The 13,261-nt window shown below is 44.7% G+C and overlaps 1 protein-coding gene across 2 annotated transcripts in view; it reads left to right on the forward strand.

Annotated features, from left to right (window-relative positions):
* Positions 1–945: 945 nt before the first annotated feature.
* The window catches only part of dcn (decorin), a 69,675-nt gene continuing 57,359 nt past the window's right edge, over positions 946–13,261 (forward strand). Inside the window, exon 1 of one of the 2 annotated variants that reach the window (XM_063059711.1) lies at positions 946–1,261. The gene's annotated coding sequence lies outside the window, so the exon portion shown is untranslated. The remainder of the gene's footprint in view (positions 1,262–13,261) is intronic. The other variant, XM_063059712.1, reaches the window with a different exon arrangement.

Below are 13,261 nucleotides of genomic sequence, written 5' to 3' on the forward strand. Positions count from 1 at the left end.
AAAGCATGCAGACATGGTCAAGAGGTCTAGATCAAACATCAGAATGGAGAAGGAATGTGATCCAAGAGACTTTGATCATGAAATGATTGTTGGTGCCAGATAGGGTGGCTTGAGTATGTCAGAAACTGCTGATCTCCTGGGGTCTTCACGTACAACAGTCCCTAGAGTTTACAGAGGACGGGGCGAAAAACAAAATAAAAACTTCGAGTGAATGGGTGTTCTGTGGGTGAATGGGCGTTAATGAGAGAGGTCAGAGGAGAATGGCCAGACTGGTTCAAGCTGACAGGAAGGTGACAGTAACTCAAATGATCACGAATGACCACACATTACAACAGCGATGCACAGAAGAGCCTCTCAGACAGCACAGCACGTTGAACCTTGAGGTGGATGCGCTACAGCAGCAGAAGGCCACAAGTATACACTCAGTAGCCACTTTATTAGGTACAGGATGAAGTGGCCACTGGGTGTACAATTTAATTGCAGTATAATTAGATGGGGGCATAATCATCTGCCTAGCATTTGCTACATACTTCACCAGGGAAATTAAAAAGTCTTGTCCATTCAGTCGAGTGGCAGTAAACTAGCTAAATGAACCTTATTTTGGTGCACTAAATACTTTGAAGTCCAGACTGGGACTGCTTCATTATAATTCTAAATATGGCTGGGCTTTTTGTGTTAACTTAATGGCAGGTTTCCCGATGAGATTTCTTTTTATAAAGTGTGCAAATTTTATAGAGAGATTCTCTCAGGCAACATTTCCACATCGGGACACCTCCAAAGCAACAGTCCACCAGATTATCCATAATAAGCCAAGTCCTCTCTTACAAATACTGCTGTACTGTCATAATTGTGGAACAAATTATTATTGCGCTTCATTTTTGCCAATGATAAATGACATATTGGGTGTTGGTGGGTGTGTTGAAACACGCCGTGTATATCCTTCACTAACCCGCGAACACAAGCCAAACGGCGGGAAGGATAGTAACAAAAGCCGATCAAGTGCTCTTGGCTCTTTTACAAGGGGTATATGATTACCATATGGCCAGGAGGTGCCGGTGTGAGTGCGCGCAAGCTCGCTTCAGTTAATGGAGCCAGTCTAGAGGACTTGTTGAGGCGCAGAGGGACGAGCGTTTTTAACCCTCCCCCCACCTCTCTCCAAGTCAGCTCTCAGCCCAGCTTCCCCCTCCTGCACACCTGTGAAAACTCGCCATCAGAACATCTTCGAGATAGTCTGGGACCGATCTGAGCCACTGTAAGTAAGGTATGGCCGGCGTCCAGGGCTGATTAATTTGATTTGATTGTGACTTTTTTCTCTCTCTCTGTGAGTGGGATAGAAATGTTGTCTCTGACTTAGAGTGATTTGTTTGCCGCTGACAAACTTTGTGTCGTGAGTCTCTGCATCCTCCGGAAGAAAGTGACAAGATGAGCTCTATTGTAAAATAAGTGGGAGTTTAAATGCTTATTATTAACGCTTCTTGGCGCATTTTTTTTCTCTCTAAGGGACATGCAATTATTGGGCAGATGGGTTTTATCCACATTTTGGATTGAATAATATTGATTTTGAAGATGATGTTGAAACTTAAAGATATTCTTTAAACGAAGTCGTAACTGTAACGGTACATGCGGCAAGAGTGGCCCTTGTAACTTTGTTGTGATATCCCCGGGACTGAAGTGCTTTGGTAAAACATAATAATTGATCAGCTGTATTAGAAATGGGGTCGCTGACGATACTATTTGAACATGAAGGGTACAGCAATCACGTGGTATAAATGATTGTTTTTTTTTAAGGGCTCCTTACAATTAAATCACTGTCATTGTCCTTCCTGGGGTTTATTTTGACGGTATTTCTGGACTGTCTTCCGATGCGAGAAAGCTGTGCGTTGGGGGACGGGGAGGTGGCGGCTAAAATGCAAGTATATTGGGAGTGCATTCCATTCATAAAGTCAAGACAAAAAGCTTATAACGTGGCAGCCCAGTGATGTCATGCTGAAATTGTGCTTTAGTATCGTATCAAGGAGGTATGGGGGGTGGGGGAGAACTAAGGTGGGAGAGAAGGGGAGGAGGGGGACACTGCCCAATGCTAAAATAATTCCTCTCCTTTTAGTTTTCTTCTGCAAGGGAATTGAGATCAGATTCCAAGACAGTTGGTGATTGACAGGGGTAGAAGAAGAGTCTTACAGTGTAACTGGCCATTCAGCCCATTGAATCTGTGCTATACTAATCAAGAACCTCTGCATTAAACATGTCCAGTGACTTGGCCTTCACAGCCATCTGTGGCAATAAATTCCACAGATTCACCACACTCTGGCTAAGGAAATTCCCCCTCATCTCTGTTTTAAAGGGACGTCCTTCTACTCTAAAGCTGTGCCCTCTGGTCCTAGATTACCCCACAACAAGAAACATCCTCCCCACCTCCATGCTATCAAATTGTTGTCTATCAAGTAGGTGCAAAATCTCTTTATTCTCATATCACCTCTGCCTCTTTTGCTGAATCTGTCCTCCCACTATTAGCTGGAAACCCAGTCTTTTCCTTATTTACTGTCAAATCTCTTCAAGATGTTGAGCATCTTTCAAACCTTGCTTTTAGAACCTCTTTGTTCTAAGAAGCAGAATGCCAGTTTCAACACTGTCTTCACATAAACCGAGGAGCATTCTAACTGGTTGTATTGGTCTGATGTGGAGGGCCCACTGCACAGGATTGGAAAGCTGCAATAAGTTGTAAACTCAGCCAGCTCCATCATGGGCACCAGCCTCTCCAACATTGAGGACACGTCAAAATGGTGATGCCTCAGCAAGGCGGCATCCATCATTAAGGACCCACATCGCCCAGGACATGCTCTCTTCTCATTACTGCCATCAGAGAGGAGGTACAGGAGCCTGAAGACACACAAGCTACACTTTAGGAACAGCTTCTTCCCCTCTGCCAGCAGATTTCTGAATGGATATTGAACCCATGAAAACTACCTCACCTTTTTTGCTATCTTTTTGCACTACTTAGTTAATGTATATCTAGGACTCTACATCACAAAAACAGGCTCTTTAGCTCCGCTAGTCTGTGCCAAACTATTAATCTGTCTATTCCTTTCTACTTGCACCTGGACCATATCTCTCCATACCCCTCCCATCCATGTGCCTATCTAAATTTCTCTGAAATATCGAAACTGAACCCTCTTCCACCACTTCTTCTGGTGGCTGGTTCCACACACTCTCACACTCTGAGCGAAGAAGCTCCCCCTATTGTTCCCCTTAAATATTTCACCTTTCACCCTTAACCCTTCACCCACGATCTCTACATCTGGTCTGAGTCAACCCCTGTGGAAAAAGCCTGCTTGTATTTACCCTGTCTATACACCTCATAATTTTGTATATCTCTAAGAAATCTCCCCTCATCCTCCTACACTCCAGGGAATGAAGTCCTAACCTATTCAACCTCTTCCTGAAGCTCAAGTCCTCAAGTTCCAGCAACATCCTTGTCAATTTTCTCTGCACACTTTCCATCTTATTGGCATCTCTGCTGTATGTAGATGACCAAAACTGTACACAGTACTCCAAATTAGGCCTCACCAACATTGGATACAACTTCAATGTAACATCCCAGCTCCTGCACTCACATTGATTGATGAAGGCCAATGTGCCAAGAGCTCTTTTTACAACCCTATCTACCTCTGATGCCACTTTTGAAAAATTATGGTTCTGTAGTCCCAGATCCCTCTGTTCTCCCACACTCCTCAGTGCCCGACCGCTCACTATGTAAGCCCTGCCCTGGTTTGTCCTCCCAAGGTGCAACACCTCACACTTGTCTGCATTAAAATCCATCTGCCATTTCTCAGCCCTTTTTTCCAGCTGGTCCAGGCCCTGCTGCAAACTCTGACTGCCTTCCTCTGTCCACCACATCCCCAATCTTGGTATTATCTGAAATTTGCAGATCTGGTTTACCACATTGTTATCCAGATTGTTGATATCAACAAACAACAGACCTAGCACCGATCCCTGCGGCACATCACTAGTTACAGGCCTCCGGTCAGAGAAGCAACCGTGTATTACCACTCTCTGGCTTCTGCTGCAAAGCCAATGTCTAATCCAATTCACTACCTCACCTTGAGCATAAAGCAACAGAAGCAATCCAAGCCCTTGACATTCTTCCTAGAATGTGTGCAGAAATGAATCAGACTATTCCAAATGGAGCCAAGATAGCAAAGGCCACAGAAAGCAGGCCAGATGTCCTGAAATAGAATAGCTGGAGTAGTGGAGGCTGCTTACATTGGCAAGAGAGGGAGGATTCTGCAGATGCTAGAACTCCAGAGCAAAGCACACATGAACTGCTGGAGGAGCTCAGCAGGTCAGGCAGCATCTATGGCGAGAAATAAGCAGTTGACGTTTTGGGCCTATATTCATCATCAGGAGAGAGGATTAGAGTCCATGCAGTTGAGATTAACAGGCCTTGCTTTGCTCTGCCCGTTGTGTTTCCCTGGTACTGTGTCGCAGCTTTACTGGGAGCCTTTCCCATGAGCTCTGTATTGCTAGTTTAAGTACCCCTATCTTCCCCTGTGGTCTGCAGGGGGTGCACAGTGGTGCAGTGTGTAGAGCTGCAGCCTCATGGTGCCAGAGATCTGGGTTCGATCCTGACCTTGGGCCCTGTCTGTGTGGAGTTTGCACGTTCTCCCTGTGATCACAAGGGGTTTTCCCTTGGGGTCTCTGGTTACCTCCCTCATCCCAAAAATGTGCAGGTTAATTGGCTGTAAGTTGCCCCTGTCTGGTAGGTGAGTAGTGAGCGGTGGGTAGTCAATGGGAAATGTGGGAAGAATTAATAAAAAGTAATGGAGAATAATAAAGAGTTAGCATAAGTAGATGTTTGAGGGCCAGCATGGAGGCAGTGTGTAGAAGGGCCCGTTGCTCTGATTTTTGACTTGGGCTGTGCTTTCCTGGAAGAGTTTCTCTCTCTGTGGAATACTGATGCTGGGCTGAGAAATGCACTGGTGCTTATTTGGATGGACGGTTTCTGCCGGCGCACATTCCACCAAGAAGGCGCAGTCACATGGGGCCAAGGCCGAGTGTCCACATGGGGTCAGGCCGAGTGTCCGCATGGGGTCAAGCCCAATTGTCCACATGGGGTCAAGGCCAAGCGGCTGAGTGTCTGCATGGGGTCGAGGTCGATTGTCCACATGGGGTCAAGGTCGATTGTCCACATGGGGTCAGGCCGAGTGTCCGCATGGGTTCGAGGCTGAGTGTCTGCATGGGGTCAGGCCGAGTGTCCGCATGGGGTCAAGGCCAAGCAGCTGAGTGTCTGCATGGGGTTGAGGTCGATTGTCCTCATGGGGTCAAGGCCGATTGTCCACATGGGGTCAAGGCCAATTATCCACATGGGCTGAGGCAGGCCATGACTGCCAACCTCATCATCACTGTGTAGTTTAACACTGGCAAGTGAGAGGATTAGGAACAGAAGAGATCTATAGATGCTGGAAATCCAGAGCAACACACACAAAATTATGGAGGAATTCAGCAGGTAAGGCACAGAAATAAACAACTGATGCTTTGGGCTGAGACCCTTCATCAAGAGAGAGGGTTGGAGTCAGTGCAACTGAGGTACACCTTTACCACCATCATGTTGCTCCCCCTATTCTTGCTCCCCCAACTGACCATTGGCCTTGGGTCTGCACTGCTGGGCAGCAGCTCGTGGAGCTGGCTTTGGGGCTGTTGGATCCTTGTGAGATGGAGTGTTTGAGGAATTGGGATTCTGTTTCGATTTCAGAGGGATACCACTGCCAACACAGATCTGAGGTGATCCTCCCTTCAGCCACTGACTGGATCTGCACAGCTTAGCGCCTGTTGGGATGAACGCCATCCCTGGACTGGACCTGCACTCTTTAGGGTGGCAGGGTTTGCTTAACCCAGCAACCCGGGTTCAATCCCCGCTTCCGTCTGTTAGGAGTTTGTACGTTCTCCCCGTGACTGCATGGGATTCTGTCCGGTGCTCCCATTTCCTCCCACATTCCAAGGGTGTACATACGGATTAGGGTTAGTGAGCTGTGGGCATGCTATGTGTGGTAAGACTTGTGACCCCTCCCCCTCCCCCACCACATCCTTAGACCGTTGACCACATCCTTAGGCTGTTGACACAAAAACGACGCATTTCACTGCAGCTTTCGATGGACTCGTGACAAATAAAGCAAATCTGGGTGTAATTGGGTGACCTGAGCTCACTGGGCCAGAAGGGCCTGTATCATACTGTATCTCCAGATAAGGAAAACCATTAATGCGTTAATTTCCGGCTAGTCCCTGTCACTTGTGGTGTCATAGAATCGTGAAGAAGAATACAGACAGAAACACGTTCCTTGATTCACCAAGACTGCACCCACCGTTGAACCACTCCACCCTAATATTTTATACTTTATTGTTGCCAAACAATTGATACTAGAACGTACAATCATCACAGCGAGATTTGATTCTGCGCTTCCCACTCCCTGGATTACAAATTGATAGTAAATATTAAAAATTTAAATTATAAATCATAAATAGAAAATAGAAAAATGGAAAGTAATGTAGTGCAAAAAAACCGAGAGGCAGGTCCGGATATTTGGAGGGTACGGCCCAGATCCGGGTCAGGATCTGTTCAGCAGTCTTATCACAGTTGGAAAGAAGCTGTTCCCAAATCTGGCCGTACGAGTCTTCAAGCTCCTGAACCTTCTCCCGGAGGGAAGAGGGATGAAAAGTGTGCTGGCTAGGTGGGTCGTGTCCTTGATTATCCTGGCAGCACTGCTCGGACAGCGTGCGGTGTAAAGTGAGTCCAAGGACAGAAGATTGGCTTGTGTGATGTGCTGCGCCGTGTTCACAATCTTCTGCAGCTTCTTCCGGTCTTGGACAGGACAACTTCCATACCAGGTTGTGATGCACCCTAGAAGAATGCTTTCTACGGTGCATCTATAAACATCAGTGAGGGTTTTAGGGGACAGGCCAAATTTCTTTAGTTTTCTCAGGAGTAAAGTATGTAGTATGTCCTCCCCATCTACTGCATTCATGCCCAGCCTGATTCATCCATTCATCCACATACCAAGGCAGTTTACCGAGGGCAACTAACTAGCCAACCCCTGCCTTCTTGGGCAACAGACAATCTGCTGGAGGAACTCTGTGGGTCGAGCAGCCTCTGAGAGAATTAGAATCAGGTTTATTCTTACTGACTTATACCGCGCGGTTTTGTGACAGCTGTACATTAAAAATAGTTTAAGTCGCAATAAGAAGTATTTAACAAATAAATAACTAGTACAAAAAGGAGTGTTTACGGGTTCATGAATCATTCAGAAATCTGACGGCAGAGGGGAAGAAACTGTTCCTAAAATATTGAATGTGTGGCTTCAGCGGCGGGGGGGGGGGGTCCCTTAAGGATGAATGTCCTTTTTGAGACATCGCTCTTTGAAGATGTCCTTGATGCAGGGGGTCCTCTGCCCATGATGGAGCTGGCTGAGTTTACAACCCTGGCATTTACAACACAGGACTTTACTGATCCTGGCATAAGCACCTCTACACCAGGCTGTGTTGCAACTAGTCAAAATGCTCTCTGCGGTGCATCTGCGGAAGTTTGGTGGCATACCAAATCTTAAACAAGTTAGAAAGGAGCTGTCGATGGTCCGTGTTGAAACCCTGCATCATGATTGTTCCTACGACATGGAAGGAAACTGCAGCTCCTGCCTGGAGGAAACCCGTAGGGTCACAGGGAGAACGAGAAAACTCCACAGAGTGAGCGCCAGAAGCTGGGATTGAACCCAGGTCGCTGGAGCAATGAGGCACCTTCTGCCGCCATGTAACACAGCTGGTCATGTTACCGGATTACAATCCCAAAAACTGGATCTGTAGTTACACGTTCAAATTACGTACCCAATTTCCCTTGGGATCAATAAAGTATATCTATCTATCTAAATCCCATTATGGTTCACTGAGACCTGGGCGCATGTCATGTACAGGATAGAGCAGCTAAAGTGTCCGTTGTTACTGAACAGGGTAGGAGTTTTAACAAGAATATGTTAGTCTTATGTTCTCCACATTAACACTTCATTGCAGATTAAATTACTTACTTCAGTAAATTTCCCTGTAGCTATTCTGCCTCCCTTCTTGAGAATGGCAGTGAAACTCCTGTGATGCTTGTCCAGTTCCATAACCTCTACACCACTGCGCTTCCTGATTACCATTCATGAGCTGTCTACCACATGTCCCCGTACTGCAATGTTGACTGCGTCTCAGACGCACTTCAGGAGCTGCGGAGTGATGGAATGCTCTGAGACAGTGAGAGGTGTAGTGGAGAGATCTGTCTTCCATTCCCTCATTCGTTCCAGATCTCCTGTGATGGAGCTCACTCACCGTTTCCTCCTGAATAAATGATTAGATTAGATTTAGATTATGAGGACACGCAGTCCTCTTTTATTGCCATTCAGTAATGCATGCATTAAGAAATGATACAATATTCCTCCGGTGTGATATCACAGAAACACAGGACAGACCAAGACTGAAAAACTGACAAAAACCACATAACTATAACATATAGTTACAACAGTGCAACGATACCATAACTCGATGAAGAACAGGCCATGGGCGCGGTTAAAAAGTTCAAAGTCTCTCGAAAGTCCCACATCTCACACAGACAGGAGAAGGAAGAAAACTCTCCCTGCCATACCCGACCACAGTCTGACTCTGAGTCGTCCGAAAACTTCGAGCTCCGATCAGCCCTCCGACACCAAGCACCGAGCACCATCTCTGCCGAACGCTTCGACCCCAACCCCGGTCGCCAGCAGCAGGCAAAGCCGAGGATTTTGGGGCCTTCCCTCTGGAGATTCTCGATTGCACAGTAGCAGCGACAGCGAACTGGGCATTTCAGAACTTACTCCAGATGTTCCTCCGTGCTGTCACGGCTGTCAAGCTCCGTGCTCTCCAAGCTCATAAAATGAGGCAGTGTTCAGCAAAGACCCTTCCTCCCGGTGAGAGCTGGTTTGAAGGGGCCACTGCACCGTATTGGGAGAAGGCTACAGAGGGTCGTAAATTCTGCCAGCATGGACACTAGCCTCCCCGCCATCAAGGACATCTTCAAAAGGCAAAGCCTCAAGAAGGCTACATCCATCATTAAAGGCCCCCATCACCAAGGTCATGCCCTCTTCTCATTACAACCATCAAGGAGGAATTACAGGAGCCTGAAGACAGTTTCTTCCACTGACAATGAATGCACAAACACATCCTCACTATTTTTGCTCTATTCTGCACTATTTATTTGATTTTTGTATATATTTCTTACTGTAATGTACTGTTTAGTATAAAGTATTTTATATATTGGACTTCACTGCTGCCACAAAGCAACAAATTTTGTGACATCAACACACAAAATTCTGGTGGAATGCAGCAGGCCAGGCAACATCTATAGGAAGAAGTACAGTCGACATTTTGGGCCAGGACCCTTTGTCAGGACTCCTGCGTTCATCGAACATAAACAGTACATCACAATACAGGTGTTTTACCCACGATGTTGTGTTGAACTTTTAACCTACTCTAATATCAATCTAACCCTTTCCTCTTATTTAACCCTCCATTTTTCTTAAATGCCCCTAATGCCTTTACCACCGCCCTGGCAGGGTGTTCCGTGCACCCACCATTCTGTGTGTAAAGAACTTTCCACTATACTTTAACTCCAATCATCTAAAAATCTTGGCCCCTGGTATTAGCCACTTCCATCATGTGAAAAGGCCTCTGGCTATCCATTTGATCTAAGCCTCTTAGCAACTTGTACACCTCTCATCCTCCTTTGCTCAACCTAGGTGCTTGTGTCTCGATTGGTGGTTGTGTTCATAGAACATAGAGCTGTACAGTACAGGCCCTTCAGCCCAAAATGATGTGCTGACCATTTTGCCTACTCTTAAAATCAATCTAACATTTCCCTTCTACATAGCCCTCTGTCTCTCTGTCATCCATGTGCCTATCTAACAGTCTTAAATCTCCTGAATGTATCTGCCTCTGCATGGGCCTATCCATGGGTCTCTTAACTCTCCATAATGTATCAGCCTCTACATCACCACGACAGCATGTCCTACACCTAGGAGGAAAATAAATTCCCTTTCATTGGTTCAGCTGGTTCCATTCCTGTCAGATAACATTTTCCATTTGGACTTGCAATGCGACGAGTATGGGACTGTGTTAAGCATCAAATATGATGGCCTCACTAACCTGGCAAGAGATCTCTGTTAAGCATTTATGAATGAAAGCTGGGAGAGGAAGATTTCTAAAATTGTCACCATTATTTTTTATTCCATGTGTACTGTCGCTGTGTATCTTTTTCCTGTCAGATTTTGTTGGCCATTTATTGTTAATAGTAAATTTTACACATCCACTTAACTGAAACTCAAGTAATGAGCAAGTCTATTGAGTGAAATGCTAAGGGAAGATACAGCAACTTAGAGATTAAAGATTAGCTTTATTTGTCATTGAACACATCTATATGGAGTGTTGTTGCAGAAAAGCAGCATCCATCTTCACAGACCCCCACCACCACTGCTACCATTAGGGAAAAGGTACAGGAGCCTCAGAACTCACACTGCCAGGTTCAGGAACAGTTATTACCCCTCAACCATCAGGCTCCTGAACCAAAGGGGATAAATTCACTCAACTTCACTTGCCCCATCATTAAAATGTTCCCACAACCTATGGACTTACTTTCAAAGACTCTTCATCTCATATTCTTGATATTTATTGCTTATTTATTTATTATTATTTCTTTTTTATTTTCTTTTGTCTTGCATAGCCTGTTGTCTTTTGCACACTGGTTGGTCCACTCTGTAGGTGCAGCCGTTCATTCCACTATGTTCATTGGATTTATTGAGTATGCCCACAAGAAAATCAATCTCAGGGTTGTATTTGATGACATGTATGTACTTTGATAATAAATTTACTTTGAACTTTGAAACATACAATGAAATGCGTTGCTTTGCATCAATGACTGACACAGTCCAAGGACGTGCTGAGGACAGCCCTCAAGTATCACCATGCTTCCGACGCCAAATAACTTGATCACAGCTCATTAACCATAACTAAACATCCTTTTAGAATGTATAGTTAAAGCCAGGAAATTGACACAGTCACGGGTACAAACTCTGAATCGAACCGTGATTGGTGATCGCTGTTGCGATTACTCAGATTCACGTGCATTCATGAGGATGCCAAAACATTGTGATGATCTGTCTTCTTGCCGACAATTGGACGTGAGCGTTCTCTTCATTGTCAGTCAAGCATTGCCTAATTAGTCTAGTATCTTCACCCTTCACTCCACAACATTATGGTAACCGGAGAACAAAAGTGTGCACAGGGTTTTAAAAACTCCCCATTTTTTTTCTCCCTTAACTATTCCTGGCAGTGTCCTGGAAACAAATGCCTAATCCCTGGAGATTGTGGAAAAGTCCTGCAGAGTTTGCAATCAGACCTGAGCATTCTTTCTGAACTAACCTTGAAACAGAGCAGAATAGGACAGAAATGCACCAAAATACCATTTGAATAGACAGGCCTGCAAAAGAGTGATCACTCCCTCACCTGGTTCTTTTAAGCCTTCATCACTTGCCATGTGAAAGTAGACTCCTTAAAAATTATTGCAGAATTTGTTGCTTATCAAATTTATTATGACTGACATATGACATGAAATTTGTTGTTTTGTGGCAGCAGTACAGTGCAAAGCTGTAAAATTACTATGTTACAAAACTGAATAGTGTAAAAAATCAAAATTCTAAAGTTCAAAGTACTGTTTTGTCTGCATACTATATCCAACCTTGAGATTCATCTCCTTACAGGTAGTCACAAAACAAAGAAACCCAGTAGAACCCATTAAAAACAAGAAGAATGAGGTTCCAGGACTGTTCAGAAATCTGATGGTGGATGGAAGAAGTTGTTCTAAAAAATGGAGTTTGTGTCAGAATCAGGTTTATTCTCACTGACATATATCATGAAATTTGTTGTTTTGTGGCAGTTTATTATATTAAATTAGTGAGGTAGTGTTCATGGGTTCATTGTCTGTTCAGAAATCTGATGTTGGAGCGGAAGAAACTGTTCCTGAAACGTCGAGTGTGCGTCTTTGGGCTCCTGGTCTCTTCCTGGATGTGGTAATGAGAAGAGGGTGTCAAGTGTGTGTCTTCAGGCTCCTGTACCTCCTCCTGGATGTACCAATGATAGAGCTTGTTGAGTCTACAACCATCTGCAGCATTTTCAATCCTGGATACTGAGTGCTCCATAACAGTAAATTAATTGGAAAATAATATTTAGTGCCCTCAATATATTAATGGTGAAATATTAGCTTTATTTATCACATGTATTTCAGTGAAACATGTTGTTTTGCATCAACGAACAACGCAGTCAAAGGATTGTGTTGGGAGCAGCTCACAAGTGTCACCAACATAGCATACCCACAGGTTAGTAAATTAACTGTGCTTCTTAGGAATGTGGGAGGAAACTGGAGCACCTGGAAAAAACCCACACAGTCATGGGGAGAACGTACAAACTCCTTACAGACAGCGGAGGGAATCGGACCTGGATTGTTGGCCACCGGTGTTGTAAAGTGATCGTACTAATTGCTACGCAACTGTGCTGCCTTCTTAGTTAATATTTAATGAATTATCTGTTAATAAATAAATATTGCGATCGATTCATTGATAGATATTAAGGCATCTCAAAGCACTTTGCAGGAGTGTTCCAGGATGAAGTTTGACAAGACTCAAATGTTGATATTAGAACAGACCAAAGAGAATATTAGTTTGGAGTCTCTTATGGAGCAGGAGAGCTGTTTGTGGCTTCTGGAAGGATTCCAAAACCTAGGATCAAGGAACCAAAAATGAGGCTGTCATTGATGGAGCATTAAACTATTGGAAATTGAGAGACCTGGACTGGATTATGAAGCAGAGAGTTTTAGTGCTGGAGGAGGTTACGAGTGAAGAGAGGACGATACCACACAAGATTAGAATTGATAAAATAAGCAACAATGTAAAGCATTAATGGTTTTAGTTATTTAGAGATAGAGCAAGATAAAAGGTTGTTCTGGACCAACAGGCCGATGCTGACCAACTACACCCATGTGACCAATTAACCTACAAACCCATATGTCTTTGGAATGTGGGAGGAAACCGGAGCACCCGGAGGAAACCCACATGGAGAACATACAAACTCCTTACAGTTAGCGGTAGGAATCAAACACTGATTGGTGATTGTAGCGCTGTAAAGCAATTGTGCTAGCCACTATGCTACCGTTCTGCTC

This window comes from Mobula hypostoma, chromosome 9 (genome assembly GCF_963921235.1).
Source record: "Mobula hypostoma chromosome 9, sMobHyp1.1, whole genome shotgun sequence".
In the NCBI taxonomy this organism is placed as follows: domain Eukaryota; kingdom Metazoa; phylum Chordata; class Chondrichthyes; order Myliobatiformes; family Myliobatidae; genus Mobula; species Mobula hypostoma.